The 20,773-nt window shown below is 48.9% G+C and overlaps 1 protein-coding gene across 1 annotated transcript in view; it reads right to left on the bottom strand.

The window, feature by feature from the left end:
* Window positions 1-19,823, bottom strand: part of PITPNM2 (phosphatidylinositol transfer protein membrane associated 2) — a 104,372-nt gene extending 84,549 nt beyond the window's left edge. Inside the window, 2 exon segments of the mRNA XM_032447868.1 lie at window positions 9,822-9,921; window positions 19,712-19,823. The gene's annotated coding sequence lies outside the window, so the exon portion shown is untranslated.
* Window positions 19,824-20,773: the final 950 nt, after the last annotated feature.

Genomic DNA, 20,773 nt, shown 5'->3' with positions numbered 1-20,773 from the left:
ACCCTGATTTAATATGTGAACAAAAAACACATGCAATGATAGGAGCGTATTAAGCAGCAAAGCACTTCATTACAGCTGGAACCAGCATTTACGATCCCCCAAACCAAAGATGGTCTTGAGGATGATACGCCCAAGTGCGTCACTTCAAAATGACAACTTAATCACATAACGTTCAGCACGGCGCTTCAGAACACACCGCTCACCTTCTGTTTTTTTCCAGGGCAAAGAAAAGAGATGATAAATCATTTAACGCACCGGTGTGAGCAGCTTACTTAGGAAATGAGATTTGCAATGCAAAAAGTAAAGCCTGAAACATTACCTTCGTGCTCAGCCATTCCTCACGCCGTGCCATGCCAGGCCCCCACATGCCCAGCTTGCCCATGGCAATGGGAGAGGCAGCAGGGCTGCAGGCCACACTGACGAGTTCATCAAATAAAGTGCTCTGGGCGTTCAGCTACAGCCCAAACCAGTTCTTCGCCAAGACTGAGGACAATATGTTATTAACTGGAGTTTAATTATATCCACAAACATATTTCTAGCTGAGGCACACAACCGTGGCTCTGTAGATTTGTTTGTTCTTCTAGCGGTCCCATTAAGAAATTAGTTCTGTGTTCACTTTCACAGCCCAGCACACACGTTTATCTGGTACTAACCTCACTCCTGCTTCGTTTCCACAGAAATTTTTACTGGTTCCATATTAATTCAATTAAGTCAGAAACAGACAATGCTTCACAAAGGACCCTCTAATCAGTGGCTAATGAGGGCGGGCTGCAATATGGTGTTTATGCAAAATGGGGAAGATTGTTTTCAAAAGACAAAGCACAGCTTTAAAGCGTGAGCTACTGCCTCCCCACCTATCAAGTGTAGAAATTAAGGTGATCTTTATTATCGTGTTTGTGATGCTTCGGAATAGGTGAGACTGACTTCCAACAAGTCTCAGTCCTTGTAGGAAGAAGAACTGAGCTGCTTGTAACATACAGAAAACATATTCTTCTTTTAGGAGAAAAGCTGTAGGAAGAATGAGTCAGCAGCAGATGCTCAGCCAGGTCCCCACTGCCAGCCCTGCCCAGGAGCTGCACCCATGGGGAAGCCTTACATCTCTCAAAGACCCAAGCACAAGAAAAGTCATCCCTGTGAAGCTTCCTGCCTTCCCCAGCACAACACAGGAACCCAACCTGCCCACCATGGAGGCAATGCAAGTGGCTGCGAGTGCTTGGCAGCTTTGCCAGGAGCACAGGGCTGTTCTATGTGCCCCATTCCAATGGAGGGGGCAGATCCCATTTAATGACACCCATCCTTAACAATCAGCAGATGCTGCACAAACAGCTCGTTTGGGAAATTTTTCTTTCTGAGAGCTTCCATGTGTGCTAACAGTAACTACTGCAGGCATTCATTTATTAATACAACAAGATTTATATCTGAGAGATCTGCAATCAGCTTAACCTCTGGAAGCGCAGCTTGATGTAGCTTAGCCCCTGGCCAGAGTTTCTCAGCTGCTGTTCCATGGGGAAGCTGTGTCCAGCAGCTCTTGGTCTGGCTCAGAGCAGTGTGGGTGATACATTGGCAGGGCTGGGTGCTGGACTGCAGCATGGGGGCCAGAAACACCTCAATGTAAGGCTGTTACCCACATCCTGCCCTTCTGTGAGGGGAAGGCCACTATCCACAATGCAGAGCTTGCAGCTCCAACACATCGTCAGTGCTCTGCTGGGCAGCAATAAACTACTTTATTCAAAGCAAAAGTAACGTTAACACTTGCTCAGGACGTAAGCTAGCTTACTTCTAAAAGAAAGGGAAAGACAGTACTTTGTCCACTGCTGTTCATAAACATAAGAAGACCAGCTAATGCTTTGCTCCACTTCTCACAGAAGTATTTATAACATCACCCCTCTATTTTTTTTCTCCAGCAATAATCTAATTCATGCGCTTCTTATCTTAGCTATGAAACAGCATGTTAAATTCAAGATCACAGCTCATTTAGATAAGTGGAACTGGGCCCATCCAGCGACTCACCCCCGCTGTGACACTGCTTGCTCCTAGCAGAGCTATTTCCAGGCTCGGCGTGGGCAGGGAGCTGGGAGGACTCACACACTCCAGTGCAGCCCCAACCTCTCCATGAGGTCACATGGGAACAGCCAAACCTTCCAAAGGAGACTGCATGTACCTGGAGCAGCCATGGGTTCATAAGCATATTGGCAGCCTTTCCCAGAAACAACCTCCAACAGTTACCTAGAAACATAATCCTTTAAAATAAACCTCATCAAAATAAATTAGGAAAAAAAAAACTTTAAAAAAAAGAGAACTTTTTATTGGTAGATTGCATTCAAACTATAAACAAGAATTAGTATACAAACAAGAAGCACTGATCAAAGGAAATAGCTCACATTCATTTCAAGGTTATTTCGTTCTCATATGAGCACGAAGAGTGCCATCAGAAAGTTCCCTTCCATCACCCATTGCAGCCCTCAAGAACACATCTGAACCCCATAGGCCTAAAGCACCCAGTGAGCAATGAGCTGAAGTCAGCCTGGGCCTGAATATCTTCAGATATTCAGAGTGCTCCTGATCTGCATACTGATTTTCATTCATTCTTCATAAGCAAAAAAGGATGCATGAGAGTTTGTCAGTCCATCTGCTGCTGCACCTCTCCGTCTGCCCAGAGCCAGCAGGGCCAGGCACCAAGATGACAGCACACCCAATACTGCAGAACCCACTGCCTTCTGTTAGGAGTGACACTTAGGGCAGTTTCCACTTGTGATGGAGTGTCAGCTTGAAAACTTCAAGCGGTCCCTGGTCAGCAACCCCCTGACAACACTTCCAGCCCTTGGGCTCAGCTGAGGTTATCTCACTGATAACCAGCACACAGCCCAGGGACAGCTGTGCAATGTGCACATCCATGTGCTGCTGGGTTAAAGGACACAGCCCACAGCTTGGCTGGGACTCACAGCTTCCCAGCACTGCTCCCGAGCTGCATGCAGTGCTCAGATGGAAGGCTGTGCACATTGCATGTGTGTATGTGCAAGCACAGCACAGCTGCTGGCAGCTACACACTGACAGTTACACACCTTCCTGAAAATCATGTTTTTTGCCAAAAGAAACACCTGAGTGCTAAGACAGCACTCATTCTACACAAGGGAGTTTGGAATGGATGAAGGAAAGCAGCACAAGCAAAGAGATGTTCAAAGTAGGATTGTCTCCTCAAATAAGGGTGTACCCCATGCAATAAAAAGTTAACATCACTTATCTGCATACCATCAAACATCTGCTTCCAAAGCTCCTTGAGGCAGCCAGATTTGCAGTCACCTCTCCCCTCGTCTCCCTTAGAAGCCCACTGGCACTGTGGTCTCTGGGTCCCACGAGCTGAGTGCTCCTTGTTTCCGACTCTTTCACAGCAAGAAGGACATTTATCAGGTTAAGCCCAGATTTCCCTCCCTGTCTTACCAGCAGAGTTTTGGACTAATCAGAAGACCGAATATATTTTAAAGCTCTAATTCTCCCCTCACTATTTATACTAGCCAGTGTCACTTTGACACTATTCTGGCTTTCGTCTGCAAAAAACTTTCCAACTTAAAAATCCCTTAAAACAAACACGCTCTTAAAGCAGACAAATGTGTTATTCTCTCCATCCTCCCCCCTTCCCAAGTTATCTTCAGCTGTCACCAACCTCACAGTAAGCATTTTCTTTCTTGGGAACTATATGTTCCTGCAGTTATATTCACTGGACCAGAAGAGTCTGGCATTAGAAAAATAACTATCTGATTTCTTGGACTGTCTATAAGAGACCTGCCTCAGCCAGACACAATTATTACCACCAAGAACTGAAAATTCAGCTGAGTAAGTTAAAGGTGCTCTCGGCAACAAATACTGGCATTGCTAACAGCCATCAAGCATTCATCCATTAAAGATATGGCTTTGGTGCTACAACTGCTCTTTGAAGGTTGTTTCTTCCTGCAGTTATAAATAATTGTGAGCAAAACATTGACTTTAAGTTAGTGCAAAGTTCTGCACAACTGCCAGCCGTGAATCTACACACTTATTCTCATAAAAAGAAAGGTAGGCACCTGCTTTCAAGAACTTCTCATATTTGTGCCTGTTCTCAGCTTGTTCAGATCTAAAACTGCACTTCAGCTTACACAGAATCAAGTATTTCTCTTTGAATTTATTATTTTGCCATAATTTGTGCCACCTTCTTTCATGTACATTCACTGTAATATCCTGTGCTAAGAAGAGGGCAGGATGGCTGCAGAAGCAGCTACACTTGAGAGCTGCTTTGGGATGCTGGGCCCAGGAGCATCTCATGCACCAGGGAAGGGAAACAGCGAATCTGTGAGTGCCAGTCCTGGGATGGGGCAGGGAATGCTCCTGCAGCCAGGATAAAGAACAAACTGGCTTGTGGAGACAAAGCAGATACAATCCACCTTCCTGAAAAGCTGCTCAAGGCAATGGTTATCCCCAGCTTGTTTCAACCACATCTGCATTGCCCAAGAAACTGCCCTTGTGTGTTGGAGAGCCCAAAGATGGAACCCATCTCTAAAAATTTCCAGTGACATTTCCACCCTGACCTGCCTTTAAGTGCCTTCAGTAGCTCCATTATTGGTCTCTTTCCATCCCACAGATAAGGCATCACAAAAGCAAGTCTACGAGCATGTCCTGTAACCCCTCCAGGAAAGGTCCTACCTCATTTCATAGGGAGGTTGCCAATGGGAATTTTATCAGATGTCTCAGTGAATTACATAGCGTCTGCTCTGCACAATGCTCAGGACAACCTCTACATTGCTTTTCCATGAGGGGTTGTTCACCAGGTCTTATTTTTAAAGAATCTGGGCCAAGTCATCCCTGCTGTAGCTTTAATGACGTCAATGAGCTACAGCAAGGGTGAAACTGGGCCAGTATTTTTTATGGCCATATGTCACGTGCCCGCTAAGAAAAAACACAAAGGAGGACCAAGGAAGAAAAGTTATTGAGTCAAACGACCATCTGCACAGAGATTAACATCTAGATAGGGAATGGTTCTCTTTTGATCCTGCTGTACGCTTATAAATGTAATGACTTATGGAAGAAGAAATATTCCTGTAGCATCAAGGTAAACGAGGACTCTCTAGCAGCAAATTATACTCAAGTTTTATATCCTGTTTTGATAAAAGTAACGAGAAAAAAGAAATCTTTGCCAGGAAAAGGTCTCAAAACTCAACAGAAATAGGTGACACAGTTGCCAGTAACTGCTTCACCCCAGCAAGCCAATATTTATCACACTGCATAGCACCAGTCAGTAATAAAGCCCACCAGGCCTCATTTCTCATCCAAAACAGGATGCTGCAAGTATCAAAATTCAATGCATGAAGTAGAGGTTTAAACCTAAGCAGTGTTTTCTGTGAACAACCAAAACCTCGAACATCAATATGGAAAGAAGCACAGCCAAAGAGACCAAGCCTGCCCAATGCAGGGCACCAGCCATGAGTAACAGCACTAACAGCCACCCCAGCACATCTGCCTCTGCAAACCAGTGCAGAACTGTACCTGTGCATCTATCTGCAGCAGACAAAGCAAGCACTGCGTGCATCCCACCAACTGTGGTCAGCTCCTGCCATGGAAGTGGCAACTCAGGGGCACTGAACTGCATCACAGCCTGTGCAACCCATGGGCAGAACTCAGCTCCATATTTCAAAGCTCCCTTAACTGACATTTAGGCACATGAGTAACCGTATTAACAAGGCTCGCTCATTACGAACACAGGTGAAATTACTCACCAATATGCTTACACAGTCACATCAACGTGTCTTTAAAGATAATTTTTCAGAAGCCCTCAGGAACAGCACCAGATCACAGCAGTGTGGTGTTCACAGCCTTCGCTTTGTAGATAGCTTCTCTTTCAAATCTTAATAGTAGATTCCTGTGAAATCTCTGACTCGAATTCTCCAGCTCTCAGCTTTAGTCAAAGACTGAAGTCCTCTTTTTCCCCCCAGTTGTTTTCACTTAGTATTGCTGAGTTGTTTCTCTTGCAATAAACCAGATCAGTTCGGGTTTTTCTTTCTTTTCTCCCCCCTCTTCTTCCCTTCTCCACCCCCCCTCTACCAATTCCATTCCAGTGCTGGAATCAAAATAACTTGAGATGGAAAACGTGTGACCTCCCAAGCCTTTATTTACAGTATCACAAACCACAAGGGAAGGATCTGTCCAAGCTTTCCAGCTGCAATAGGAAGGGCAGGGAGAAACATGCTCTCGTTTTTTGCAGCTGTGATATTTAACACAGCAGGATGGGGAGAGGAAGGAGAATTAGAAGCATGCAGCGGTGGGTGAAGAGGTCTCAGTCACACAGGTAAACTCATGCAATTACATCCCATAATAACAGATAAACAAAGCTCCACACATGCAAATGTAATTACAAAAATCAATCTGCCACGTGTTCAATGGTTTTGCTTCTTGACTTCCACATTATACAAGATCATAAGATACAGAAGCCTTCTGGACTTCACCAGTCCTGAATGTTTATTACATCTGTAATGATCTCTCTTCATGCCACGGTCCCCAAACTGCTACGACAAAGACTGTCAAAAATAAACAGCCTAGAAGCAGTAGAATCTACCTCAGCTATTTAAACAGCAGCACAGACGCAACGAATGAGGTTTAGATCTATAGAAAGTTACTTGCAGCAGGAAACCGTCAGTTTGTGGTTAGCGTCACAGCTCTTTCCTCCTGGTTAAATACGTATGTCCAAACAGTTCCACCACTACTCATCTAGTGTTTCTATTATAAAAAGGAAGAAAAAGACCAAGAAAAAAAAAACCATCCATCCATGCACCAGCAGTTTCCTAACATCAAACTGCCTGGCCACATAACAAGTGCCACCCTAACCCACGCCGTTACACACAGGTGTGGGAACACCACAGCTGTGCTGTCAGGCTGCCCTCCTTGTCAGTACAACAGCAGCCATCACCCACCCCTCTGAAGTGTTATCACCTCGATCTAACTCACTGCACCGTGCTCTGCGAAGGATCCAACATAACAGTAGATGGTGATGAATTCAGTCAGTTTCATTAAACTCACCCCTTACAGTGGGTACTATTCTCACATCACAGGTTGTGGAGCAAGTCCCCTGGTAAGCACAGAGCACAACAGAAAGTAAAATTCAGCCCCACTCTCTTTCCACTTAGAACACCACAAGGCTCTGGAAGGGGAAAGTTTATCATGTTACACAACCCAGGCAGAAATGTACCCAAGAGTTAGAGCACAGTGCTATACAAGCTTGTGGGCAGGTGCTGCCAGCAAGGCACAAAGGATCCAGATGCAAAGCTAACCTGTGCTTCCATTTGACAGCACATTCACAGTTCAGAGGGGCCACCACTCCCCCAGCACACTACAGATACATTAGCCTCCTGCCCAAGGGAGGCAACCACTCACTCCACCCCAGCTCCTGCAGCTGTGGTGCAGGATAAGTCAGAGGCAGTGAATTGTTCCTGGACAGAAAGCAGGGATACTGAGGGACAGGGCAGCAGGCATCTCCTTATCTGCATCACCATCATCCACCTCCCCTCCCACACTGCACTCACATGCTGACTTCTTGCTGTGGTCCCGCAGCTGTGCTCGAGCATCACAGGCATTTATATATGCACCCCTCAGTGTCTGCTCTGCTTTTCTGCTCACGCCAGGGATTCAGTACACTTTCCTAGATTTCAAAATAATCCCATGCAGAATGCTCCAGGTACAACTTCCAGGGGACCCTCCTCTCCTCATTATTCCTCTGTTCGGAGGTCCTGCTGCACAGGGATGCTGACAGGACATAGGAGGAAATTACTCAGTGCCTACAGCACTTCCCTGTCCCTCCGGACATTGTTATTCAGCTCTTTGTTTTCATGAATGCTGCATTCCCTGACAAGGTTTAAAAGCCATTTTTCTCCCTATGTTCCTTACCTGCCAATCCAGGAACATTACTTGCTCTCCAGTGACGCAAGCCCCACGGATTCATTTTGCTGCAAACACAATACCAAGGCAGTTTCCCCTCACCTGCCCAGGCTCTTAATGACCACTCAGGCACCTCTTACAGAGAGGAATGTCAGCCCTGAGGAGTGCCAAGACCTTCAGGCAAGCAAAAAGAGCAGTCTCACTGCCCCAAAACAAAGCAAACCCTAAACATGGCTAAGGACAGCACTTCTTTGCTGCTACCAGTAATTCAGACAAACACTCCCTCCTTTACAACAGCCTACAGGGGAGCCAGGGGCCCTCGAGTGATCTATGGCAAGGGAGACGAAGCTTTTGAGACATAATGTCCTCCCTCAGCCCAGGAGCACAGATTCTTACAACACCATCAACTCCTCCAGCAAAGTTGCTGACAGCAGCAACTGCTCCCACAGAAAGCTGTGCACAGCTCAGAGCTGCAGCGTGCAGGACAGAAGCTGCTGGGCTCCCAAGAGAAATCTGGGTATCCCACCGAGGGATGGGATGCAGCGTGGAGAGCAGCCTGCCTGAGCTGGCCCTGGGCTCTGCTGATGCTGAAGAGAGGCTTCAGGAAGGGAATCAGGGAATGGCAATTAATTCATCAGGAGTCAATTTGCTGACAAGAGATAATTAAGGTAGTCAAATAACCCTTAGTTTTCAAGGGCTTTGCACGTCGATACAAAGCTGGTGTCACTGTGGTTTCAGTATAACTGCTGTGACTTGGGTATGAGTCCAGAGGAACTGAAAACACAGTTTAGTCTGACACGCAAACAGCTCAGACCCAAACTCAGTTACCCTTTCTCTGGTCTTTGAGGCAGTCCGTAGCTCTTAATCTAAAAGCCAGCAATTCTGAGTCCCAGCACCCAGCAGCAAAAAAATAAGCCAAAATTGCTGTATCACCGTGTCAACGCAAAGTAAAACGGTTGGTGGATCTAAGAGTTAAAAACACCCCTTCTGACAAAGGGGAAAGAAATTAAGTGGTAGGGAACGCACTGGAGGAAAACAAGAAGTTGCAAAATTACCCGTTCAAATAAAGGCTGACATTCCATGTACTGAAAAATTCCCATATTATATGAAATATTCCCAGTAATTCTGTGTACAGACTATGAGACATTTCATTTCACACAAAAGAAGCTCAGTAGATCTGGAAAGGCACCCAGCAAACCCACAAGCCACATTCTACAAGTTAGAACATGAGGGCGCACAAAAAAAAAGTAATCACAAAAAGCACCAAATCTCTTAAGATTTGCTTGTTAAAAAAGCCACAGGGTACCCTGTTCCATTCTACCCTTTTTGCTGTGGAAGTTTTGCATCTCAATTCTCTTGAAAACGTCAAGTAAGTTAGGACTTCAGAGAGGAAAAGAAGAGGTAGAAGCTAAAAGGAACGTCATGGCAGCACCAACAGGTGCACATTTGTTTATTTCAGACCAAACACCTTTTTTTGGAGGGGGGAGGGGGAAAAGGGTGAGACCACCGAAGATTTAAACACAAAATGTATGTTAATCATGCATCCTGCAGGACATTTCCCCTTTTGATTTAATTGAATTCAAGTAAACGAGAACACTGAGAACACTGACCGAGCACAAAAAGGCGTGGAGCATGAGCTGTCTTTAAAAAGAGCTCTACTACCAATCCACATCTATGCAATACAAACCAACCATGCTCTGTGGCCACCAAACCCTTCTCTAAGTCAACCTACAGGCCATTCTTCCAGACTCCACTCCATTCACCTCAGTCTATTCCAGGGCAACCCAAGCTAAGGTTGATCCCTTCTCAGCAGCAGCACGCTAGTCTCCATCAGACTCATTACCATTCTCCCTAGTAACATCTAAATGCTTTTTCCCAGCACAGAAGGAAAAGAACAGCCATGCAGCTGAACTGCCAGAACCTACCTTTGGCAAGAAATCTCTCTAGATGCTTCTGAATGCAGGAGGGAGTCAAGACAGCATTGCTGAAGAAGGATGTCACTGTTGGTCCACATGTGTCAACAACCTAAGAAACGATAAAGCACAGCTGCTTAACTGCCTTGCCCGTGGGAAATCAACTGCAAGAATAAAGCTGCATTATTTCCACCGTTATACCATGCTAATGGCTCCTATGCAAACAACGCACAGCTACAACGTTTTATAATTGCACATCAGAGTTTCTCCGCAGACATCCCTCCGGTATGTCAGAAATTCAATACGTGATGGTAGGCGGCAATGAGCACCTCGGGGATTTAAAGCGCATTCCAAGCTGTGAGTCATCGTCAGCACTAACTCATGGAAATATAAAAAAAAATTAGAAAAAAAAAGAAAAAGGAAAAAAAACAGAGGGAAGAAAAACACACACATGCAGAGCACTGACCACTCTTGGTGTGCTCTCGCTGGTGCAATAGAACAGCTTCCCCCTAAAGCATTTTCCTTTTAAAGATCGCGTGGAAGGATTTCCATGAAGGAGGAACCACCGCAGGCCTCATTCCACACCAAAACTAAGTGAAAAATTTAAAATAAAATAGCAAAACAAAACCCAATTGCACAGCAGCCTCCTGCCAAAGAGCCCCCAGGGATGTGCAGGACTTCACTGCCTGCAGAAGGGCGAAGTCCCCCCACCAAGCACCAGAATCTATTCTGAAGGATCCTTCTGCAGCGCCTGGCGAGCATTTCAGGTCACACGAGTGCTCCCCTCCCAGAGCTCCTCCTGAGGATCCCCAGGTTCCTTGAGTCTGTTTCATTCCTCTGCCTTTATTTTAGGGGCAGACAGTGTGTGGGAGCACCCCAAGCAGCACCTGCAGCCAAAGGGCCACAGGGAAACAACAACAAAACTGCCACGTCTGCTGTTCCCTGCTCAAAAGCAAAACGACTTGAAAACCCATGGATACCTTTAGCTGGGATGCCCTGCTTCAGAGAACAGATTTAGACCTCACCACAAACATTAAGGATGAGAAGAAGCGTGGTTGCTCTTTACTCTTGTCCCATCTCACACAGGTTGATGTGTCCTGAAGGAGCAGCAAGCTTTGCTAACATTCCGGGACCATTAATCTCCAAGATCTTGCCAAGAGCAAGCAGCCAGGCAGCTTAAAAATATATTTAGTCCACAAACGCTTATTAACGTCATTTGCTGATTCACAGCTGAGCCAGTTTGTGCACGGGGCACAAATGCCACTTGTGCTTTGCCAGCCTGGGTTAAAGACCATCACAGCAGCTGGACACCAGGTGGCCGAGACCATCTCAGAACCAACCACGATGCAGCCAGAAGCTGTGAGTGTACCTGGGTTACAATGGGTGCAGACCAACAGGCCAACATACATCTGAGCAAGCTTTGCTGTTCTTATCACAATGCAATAACTTGCACCAGAACTGATGGATGAATCCTGGCTTTAATGTCCATTTCACATTCAGTTTCACGGGGCAGATGTAGATGTTGGCTATGCTGAGCAAAGGAATGTGCACCACACAAATGGAGCTCTGTCACTGAGCAGGGAAGGGACTCGAGGGCTCAAACAAAGTGTCAACCTTCAGCTGACCCATCATGGAGAGACCTCAAAGGTTCTATGTCAGGCACCGACATCAACACAAAGCCTATGTGAGGAAAACAACCTCTCCACCTGATTCAGCCTCTTTTGTTTCAGGGTTGGTTGGTTTCCCCTGTAGACTGGGGAAAGACGACAAAGTTTCTTATTTTCAGTGACAGCGTGTCTGAAATGATTACTCCGAAAGGAAGGACAGAGCTCTATCTGCTTGCTAGTCATACTGAAATCAAAAGCGATTAAAAGCAAAAGCTTTTATGAGCAACAGAAACTGAAAGTACTCCCTTTGGAAAAACGTAAAGAGCAGCATTTTCTCTGCAGTAAGCAGCAGATAACGAATGCAGCCAGGGACATTGACACGTTTATACAACCTGTTTGCTGGAACGATCCCACAGCTCACCTTTGCTGTATGCCCAGCTCAGCACATCACTGCAGTTTGCTGAGGTCTCACTGATGCCAGTGCTGCTTTTAGTTATAGGTGTCAGAACAGCTTATCTACCCTAAATTCAAACTTCACTATTACATTCCAATCCTAAATATCAAAATAAAACTTAATCCGTTTCCAATTAATAATAATTAACCCTGCCTGCGTTTCAGATATCTTGTGATAATTGGTTATCAAACAGTTAGTACTGTTTGTTCTGTTATTGCATTGCAGAGACCTGAGGGCACATCTGTCCAAAGCAAACCATCAGGACAAATCAACCCAGCAGAAACATGTATAAGTTCTGAGTACATGCAAGAGTTCCCAGAGGAACATTTTTATAATGGATCATTAGCAAGTACTGATCATTACAAACTCCCTCCCACCCTCCAAGGAAGGTGTGGGGAGCTGGGGCAGCCCAGGACTGGAGCCATGCAGTGATCACATCGGCACTGCAGCAGAATGATGCACATTGCGAGTCAAACCAAAGCAGAGTGCAGCTGTGAGCAGTCAGCTTCACAGCAAACACATTTTGGGGGAGGACGAGGTGCCACCCAGCAAGCAGCAAACTGCTCCTGTTTAGGACAAGAGTTGAAAATGCTGCTCTACACTAACAGAATTAGCATTTACCTTTCCGAGGAGGACGACTGTAATTACAAGATGCTTTCTGCTGCCTTCTGAAGGCTTGTCTGCTTAACCAGCACGCTGCACTCCAGTTATCAGCCCTCCCTCCCAGGAGGGCCAGTTACAGCCACCACTAAGGCACTTCCCACCGGCAGGATGGGCAGAGCTCCCACCTGGCTGCAGCCAGAGAACACACCATGGTGACAGCCACAGAGCAGCACACACTGGCCCTGCGCCCAGGAGCAGAGCCCTACATAACCCAGATGCATCCACACACACAGCAGATCGTGTCCTAGGAAACACCCAAACTCCAAATTGTTCCTAGCAAGCACCACAGACACTCCAGCTCAGCTTACTGCTTCCTACTGCCTGCACTCAGCCCTGACTGGCATCAGCTGTGGTCTCACACCCATGGCCCTGGTTTATAGGCATCAGCTTCAGATCACAGGTAGTCACACCTGTCCTCCATCCTCGGGGAAGGTGTTTTCCATTCCCACAGCAGTTACTCACCCTAAAACAATCAGCGGATATAAATAAGCAACTAAAAAGCAACGAAGCAGAGAGAAATAATATCAGAACCCTGAATAACTCTGCAATCAAATGAAAAGGCTCCAGGATGTGCCAGGCAGCAGAGGGAATTAATGAACACAAGATAAACAGAGCAGTTAACGAGAAAATCTGAGCTGCTCAGGAAAGCACCTGGATAAATCTGCCCCTGCCTGATACTGCGGTATCTGGACCTCACTACAAGGAGCAGAAACAGAAGAGGAGGGACAGAAAAGGCCTCCTGGTGGGCTCAGCACCTGCTTATGTTAAAGGCATTGCTTGTTTCATGCATGAGAATGCTGTCACCCATGGCAAGATTTCTAAGTGAATCAGGCAGATTCAGATCTCTACAGATCTCCTGCTTTCAGGAGGACTTTACTCCCCCCCAAAAAAAATCTATTTTAATTCAATCTCATTTCTATTACTTCCCAGATCAACTGGGTAATTAACAAAGCAAAGTTAGTCGGCTGTGCAGCATTTCACCTTAAATAAAACAGCTCAAGAAATAATATATCACTTAATCTGCACTTGACAGCCAGAAAAGAACCACTGTGTGTTAGAAACATGCTCAAAGAGGGTTCAAAATCCATTCTGCAAACCTCGATGGAAGGCCGTCCTCGTCAACGAAGCCCACGATCCATAATAATTCTCAGCATCATGCTTTTATCCTCCGTTTTATGAGAGCTCATCTGCTGATCAATGAGGAGCCCCATGGAATAGCACTTTGAATTTCAATGTCAACACAGCAGTACTGTGGTAATGATTGAAAATATTTACATATTGCCTCATTGATCGCAGGGAGCTCTTTTCCAACCATCTGGCTACTGGGCACTCAGCTTTTTTTCCTTCCAGGGTTTTAAACTGTTACCTGAACATCTTTGGAGCTCACATCCAGCATCGTACCTGAACCAGTTCCTCCTGTAGTTTTAATATTAGCGATAGCATTAATCAATTCAGTCTCATCTCAAGGGGTAGGAGGGGGAATTCTCTTCCCAAGGACGAAATCAAAACACGACCAGCAAACACCTGCTCCACGGTCACCAGAGCCATGCGCCAATCCAGCTACAAGGTCTCACATTCAGTGTGACTCGAGGGTGTCACCGCTTTGACAACGGATGAGTCAAATGGCAATATGTCACTCACTCTGTGCTCTTTGCCAGCCTCGAGATAAAGAAACCCGTAAGGGCTGTTTTTTTCCACCTCCAGATGGAATACCTTCTGATAGCTGCAATGCTGAGCCCCTGGGCTCTGTGCTGCGTGGCTGTGTTTATTCTGCCTTCAGTAATAGCTCGAGGGAAGCAAGGCAAGCAGGCAGCATGGGCCAGCTGCTGCCTATAGGGCTGTGAGGATGCAGGCTGCCTCATCTGCATCTCCTCAAAAGTTTAACAGCAAGTTCAATAAACCACGCAGGAACAACCAGCACCTATGACTTCACCATGGGAGGCCCCTGCAGCAGGAATCCCAACAAGCTGCTTCACAAATGGCAGCTGAGCTGATTTCAAGGCTTTTATTTTTGATGGCCCTGAGCATCATTACCAGAAGGTGACTCTCCGAGCTGCTGGTACCATACACTTCGTTTAGGAAGGATGGGGGATGTAAAGACAAACGACACTCTTGCCTTTAAAGCTGGAATAGAAATAGTCCCTCCAAACAGCTTAGCTGATCATTTTGGACACGTTGTTAAAGATAAAACATTTTTATCTCTTTTCCATTCTACGTCGCTAAAAAGGAGTAAAACACAAATTCTGTCAGCAAAAGAAAATATGGACAACGGGGGAGAGAGCAGAGCAAGGCGCACTGACTCACCTGCCCCTGGGGTGCAGCTCTGCGTCCTGCTCCTCTCCTTCTCCTGAGGGCAGTGGCACGAAGCAGCAGGACAGAAGGCTCTGCTCATACGTCCCTCTGCCCACGCAGCCCAGATGCCGTGCAGATGTGATGCAGCAGATCTGGCACTTGACCTAACAAGCTCCGCTGAAGGCACAGAAGGAATTGCTCCTATAAAACACAGGGAGCATTTCTCCTTACAGCCCTGCATAAAGCCTTACTGCTGCAAGAAGCCAGTTTGTAGGACGCTGTAACCGAGAGCTTTTACCATCCAGAGTCTTGCCCCACTATTTCCAATACTGATACTTCTGAGCAGAGCACCGTGCGTGGATCCCAGGGCACACAACCCTAGCAAGGCAACCACTGCTGTTCTCAGAGTGACAGACTGGAATGGGAAGTTGGAGCAACACAGGAGCTGCACTATGAAGGTTAGTGCTTCAAGTCGGCTCGCCCAAATATGCACTTCCCTCTGACAGCAACACTGCGTGAGATGAATGTGCCTTATTGAAAAGCCTATTTATAGGAATTCAACGTAAGCAAAACACAGCATTCAAAATGGTTCTGTAGTCCTCCAATGGATAGAGGACACATGGTGTCCCTGCTAAACACATTTCTGAGGACCAACACTGAAAGATGTTTGCCATCTTAAAGTTACAATGTGGAATGATGTTTTCCAACTCAGATACAGGTTGGACAAACAGCGAGTCCCAAGAGCCTGGATAAACGATGCTTAAAAAACAAGAAGGGTGGGAAAACAAAGGAATTGTTTGCTCCTCTCCTTCTCCACCAGTTTGCTGCACTGGACACACAACTGGCACTGCCCAGAAACCAGGAACACACAAGGCCACAGTGCACTGCCTTTCCCACTGAGCCCTGACCTGCAGCACCTCACACGGCTGCTGCCGGGCTGTCCTTGCTTAGCACAGAAGCCATCTCCCACCTTTATTTGGGAAAAGCCTGGAAAGTCAGCCATGGGAGCCCTGCGGAGGGGATGAGGATGACAGATAGAAAGCAAGCGTGCGGCCTTTCTCCCCCTCTTGCTATTTTTCACACAATATCTCCCACTTATTTACACAGCCGTGTCCTGCACTCCTCCTCCAGTTTCCCAGCTTGCTGCTAACCGCGTCCTGTTGGGGATGACACGCGTTTGGCTCTTGGTGTATCGAAGTGGGAAGGTCCCACCAGGGCAGCGCTGTGGCTGTGGAGCACAAGGCACAAAGGAGAAGCAGGAGCTCCATCCCTCCACCATGCAACCGAACCGACCCACACAGGGGAGTGGGTGACTGAACAGCTTGGGAACGCCTACCATCGCTTCCCCACCTCGGATCCAGAAAGAAAGATGTAAATATTTAGATTTCGATTTCAACTGATACGATAAATATAAAACGCCTATTTCCTTCTTTAAAAATAAAATTATATATAGCATTAAAGTGGGTAAACCACCCACACGGAGAAAAAAGATCCTGCGGCGCTTCTACCTTTAGAAGGAGGTTAGCCAAGTTACTCTATGATCTTAAAAGGGACCGCAGTCACAAGTCATGCCCACTGTGCAGGCTTTGGCGCACAGAACACGTGGCTGCACACCAGCACATAAGGACCGTCCTGCTGCCCTCCAAGCCCCGGCCCAGGAGGCTCCACAGAAGCTCCAAACCCTGCAGCAGATCCCCATGGCCAACCCCACACAGAGCTCACCCAGCCGTGCTCTGAGTGCCCTGGGTCCTTCTGCAGCCTCTTAAAGCACATAATGGAATTACGGCCCCGTCACGCTGCCAGGTTATCAGTCGTGCAAATATCAAACTTTGCTGCGGTGGCAGATAACAAAGCCTCACCCTGAAACACTGATATGGCAGAGCACTCAACGTGCTGACGTGATTACATGTTTCCACCTTCCAAATTAGTTATTGCAGACGAGAAACGCCTTTTCAGGTCACTGCTCGATGGGTTAAGCCAGCTCATATGCTTGAATTAGCATCCCGTGCTCTGCTGTCCTTATGCAAGTGCCAGCGATCCAAACCCATCCCAGCTCACTGCCCTGCCCCTACCAGGAGCAGCTCCACACTGACACAGCTCAACCCCACACGCATCCCTTTCAGGGGCTGTGTTCACTCTCTTGAGGCCCAGCACAACGCTGTGGCACTTGGATTTCCTCCAACATCCAGGAAACAAAGCTAAAAATAAAGCGTTTTATTTATCCCCTTCCTCCCACCCATTAATTACTCCATTTGCATTCACGCTGCTGAGCGCTTTGGGATAGCTCTGTCCATACGGTGCTTTCAGGCTCAAATCGAAGTTCAGACATATCTCATTAATGTGGGGATGAACAGAAACATGAGCTGTGTATCTACATCAGCCATCCTCAGAGCTGAGTTAGGAAATAGCCTCACCATTTAAAGATGGCTATTAAGACAGCCACGTTTTTCTTACATCGCTTTTTCCTTCTAAGAAAGCAACTTCTGTTCAGGTGTGGGGGGAAATTAGCGCTGCTTTGGCCTCATTGGAGGCACCTTCTTTGCATTATCTTGCCTGCAGGATGCGATGCTCTGTCTGGCCAGAATCAGTAACTAATCCTGAACCGAGGCTGCACACCCAAATTCAAAGCCCCCCAGCACTGCTGTCAGCTTTCAGTCTTTCTTTACATCATCATCAGGACGAGATCTCTGCAAACTGCTCGCTGTCAACTCAGATGAGAAGTTGGATGCAACTCCCACGAGCCAGCTGGTAAATCACAATAAAGGCTCGGGCTGGTAGATGCACAACAAGCAGCGTGCACTGAAATGCAGCACTAACAGAAGGGGTATTTCAGCACAAAGCCGTCGCTCTGGGAGCAGCTCTTTGGGACCAGCAGTCCCACACTGAGTGCTCTGTGCTCTGCTCATGGACCAGCCCGTGATCATCATAGTATCACAGTATCATAGTCTAGTGCGGGTTGGAAGGGACCTTAGAGATCTGAGTGGTTCTGTCTGGTTGCTGTCAGCATGGCCTTGGAGTTCACCACTCACACATCAATTCAGCCCCTCCTGCCAAGTTACTTACAAAGTATCACCAAAGGATCCCAGGGAATTGTTTGCTCCGAGCGTTACTGTTTCCCGAACACAGATACAAGAAAAAGTTATATTAAGAAGACAAACAGCTGCTACTGTATGCTGTTTAAATGGTAACAAAAGCATCTAAGGGCCATAAAGGGAATAGTAAGGGAATTAAAACGCGTTTTTATGCATGAAGATGGCTAACATCCGTGCATTCATTACAGCGGTATCAACCATGCTTTTAATTAAAAGTTGGTGACAGAAACTTAAATATGATGAATGCAATGGAGCAGCCCAACAGAAGTCCGCTCCATCAGCAGCACAGCGAGCTCCGCTCCAGGCCCTGCTCGTTTCCTTTGCTTCCCTCTCACAGCAGCCACAAACAGAGCATTGCTGCAGGGACTACACAGCAGCATTCCTGCGATAAACAGCAAGACGGGACACGCCTGCAAACACGCTTTCCTGCTGGGTCATTGCTCACTTTGCGTGTCCCGAAGGCGGCGTTGGGGTGATGGTGCCGGTTACCGGACACAGCCGGGGCACAGGGAGGGCTGTCCCACCGGCTGCCCATGCTCGGCAATGCAATAACGCTGCCGGCGCTGAACTCTACGGCCCCATCAGTGCTCCGGTGTTACAATGAAAAGGCAGCACGAGCAGAGGGACGGCACGGGGAGGATGAAGGGTCCTGCAAACCGTGTGTGTTTATTTCAGCCTCAAGTCAAACCCTGCCTGAGCTCTCACACCTGCTCGGTTCATGTTAGCGCTGCTCACTCAGCCCTTCTCCTGCGCAGACGCCTCCAAGCACTGAAGGCATTTTTCAGCGCTGTGTCACGGGATCCCAGAAGCATCACCCACCTTGATGCTGCTGCTGCTGCCGGACGGGGAAGTTCTCTGGTCAGAGCGTTTATTAAACGAAACGAGAAGCTTTTGTTCCTCCTAAACGCGCGATCCGCATCAACTTCACCTCGGCCGCGGCGATGCGAGACAAAGCAAAGCACGGCAGGGCCGGGCCGACAGGAGGAGGGAACGGAGCCAGGAGAGGGCCGGGCTGCTGCAGGGGGAGCGGGGATGTGGGAGCGACGGAGCGGCACCGAGAGCCCCGGGCCGGGCGGTGCACGAGGAGCACAACGCAGCCGCTCTCCTTCCCTCCCTCCCCCCCGGTGCACGCAGCGCTCAGGGCTCGGCCGCCTCCCCCTCCCCTCCCTCCCGCAGCGCCGAGGCCCCAAACGACCCCGCGGGGTTTCCCTCGGCCGTACCCGAACGAGCCGCTCCGCTCCCGGCTCCTCCGGGCCGTTCCTCGGGCAGCGGCTGCACGGGCGGCGCCTCCGCCGTCTCCCCGGGGCAGGGCCGGGCTCAGCCGCACCCCGACCGCTCCCCCACGGCGCCGTGAAAACGAAATTGAGGTCAATCCCGGCCCGAGCGATGGGGACGCAGCGATACCGGGTCTCAGAACGGCCGAGCTCCCGTCACGTTGAGCCGCACCGACCCGGTGCTGGGCGCAGGGCGCTCGGTCGGTGCCGGCACGAGGGAACGCGGCCGCACCGCGCCCACCCCGAGCGGCTCAGCGGGAACCCGGCTCCGCGGAGCCGAATCGCGGCGGCGCGGCGCTGCCATGGCTGCAGCAACCGGGAACGGCGGCGCGGAGGATGCATCGCTCCCGTTACGGACCAACCCGATCGGGAAACTTTCACCCCACCGCCCCGCGGCCCCCAGCCCCGCCAGGCCCCGGGAGGAGCCCGCAGAGCCCCGCACAGCTCCGCGATCCCGCAGCGCCCCGATCCCGCGCCGCCCAAGGGTCCGCCCGCCGCCCCCCGCCTCCCCGTCACGCACCGGCTGCTCCCGGCTCCCGCTGCCGCCTCCCACGAGCCGCCGCTCTCCGCCGTGCCCGCGCTCCGCTGGCATAATCCCCGCCGCAGGTGGGGCCGGGCAGCTCCTCGCCCTGCGGCTGGGCACGGCTCCGCGCTGCGGGGCACAGCGGGGAAGGCGCGGAGCCCCGGCGCTGCCCCCGGCTGCGGGCGGCTTTATCCCCCGGGCCGAGCCGTGCCCCCCGCTGCGGGCAGAACCAACACTTCCTTCCCCGCGCCGGGTCCCGGGGTTATGGAGCCGCCTGGCGGCCACGTGGAGCAGCGGCACGAGGGGAAGGGGCGGCCCCGGAGCCCGGTTCACTCGTGTTTTGTACAGATGGGCAGGAAAAGAGATGGACGTGAGAGGAGGGACAGCTCGAGAGTTGCGAGGTTTGGTACCGTGAAGAACGAGACCTTGAAAGGGCTGATGAGCAAAAGCTGCAGCGGCTGCACGGCTCGAGGGGGGGAGGCACGAGGCCGGCGGGCACAGCCCGGCTCTGAAACAGGGGCTGATACGTTGAGAAGCTCCGAGCTCACCCCGCAGATATTATTGCTATAAAGCTGGCCTAAAAAGTTCCCTAAGAGCAACACTTCAGATCCATCCCCACCCCGAAACCCTTCAGTGTTAGAATAGAACAGAAATAGCCCCAAGAGCTCCAACAGATGGAGGAGGGCTTCTGATTAAAGAATACGTTCTGACTCACGCTTCAGTTTTCTGGAGGTAATAAGAGTACGTGAATATGAATAGTGCTGGAGAGAACGGGGTGGGAATAAAGGGAGGGTGGAAGAAAAGGCTGAGCTGAATTGATTGACCTGCTCCTTGCAAATGGCTGTCAGGAAAATGGGGCCTGTTTTGCGGCAGCACCGGTGAAAGAAAACAAGAGCATTAAATGGACCCATGTGAAGTTTGGTGCTGATGGATGCCCTGCAAGAAACCCTGCTGGCTCAGTGATGCTTCAGAATGGGACTTTTACACTCTACCTGTTCATAATTCAACATGGTATAAAGAAACTTCTTCAGCTGAATGGTAGGGGAAGGAGAGAAGCTT

The sequence above is a fragment of the Coturnix japonica genome, chromosome 15 (assembly GCF_001577835.2).
Source record: "Coturnix japonica isolate 7356 chromosome 15, Coturnix japonica 2.1, whole genome shotgun sequence".
Taxonomy (NCBI): Eukaryota; Metazoa; Chordata; class Aves; order Galliformes; family Phasianidae; genus Coturnix; species Coturnix japonica.
Note: the sequence above shows the minus strand (reverse complement) of the source record. Positions and strands in the feature narration are given on the sequence as shown.